The sequence below is a fragment of the Camelina sativa genome, chromosome 11 (assembly GCF_000633955.1).
Source record: "Camelina sativa cultivar DH55 chromosome 11, Cs, whole genome shotgun sequence".
Classification (NCBI taxonomy): Eukaryota; Viridiplantae; Streptophyta; class Magnoliopsida; order Brassicales; family Brassicaceae; genus Camelina; species Camelina sativa.
The window spans coordinates 22,234,286-22,234,858 of NC_025695.1; positions in this window are offsets into that span (position 1 = coordinate 22,234,286).

Genomic DNA, 573 nt, shown 5'->3' on the forward strand with positions numbered 1-573 from the left:
GCTTTGTGAGAAAAAGTCTAGAAATATATGAGCTTGATTGTTTTTGCCATGAGAGTGGATTAACATGTTCTAGGAGATCATTGTCTAGAGATTAGCTCAAGTTGATTGAGATTTGTTGACCAAGTTAGATGACCTTAATCATTAGTCCAGCCCATGAATCCCTCCTCAAGACCTTCCTTGTCTATTGATTTCTTAGTCTAAATCTTGTTGCTTGGTTGTTGTTTGATTTACTTTTGTCTTGCTCTGTTTTGTTTGCATTGCTCTGTTTCTCGCATCTGTCCGACTCGCCCCTGTACTCGATCGCACACTCGATCGAGTGCTTGCTCAAGCTCATCCCCAGAAATTTTGTTTATGCTTTGTGTTTGTCCTGTTTCAATTCCTGTTTCATTTTAGTTGCTTTTATTTTACATTCATTTAGTTTCCTGTTCATTACTTGCGTTGCATTAGTTTATTAGTTGCATTACTATAGTTTCTATTTATGTTTCATTGCATTGTTGTTTAGATCATCCTGTTCTCTTTACTTTTCGCATCTAGTTTTATAAGCTTTTACATTCTGCATTTTACATTCATCAT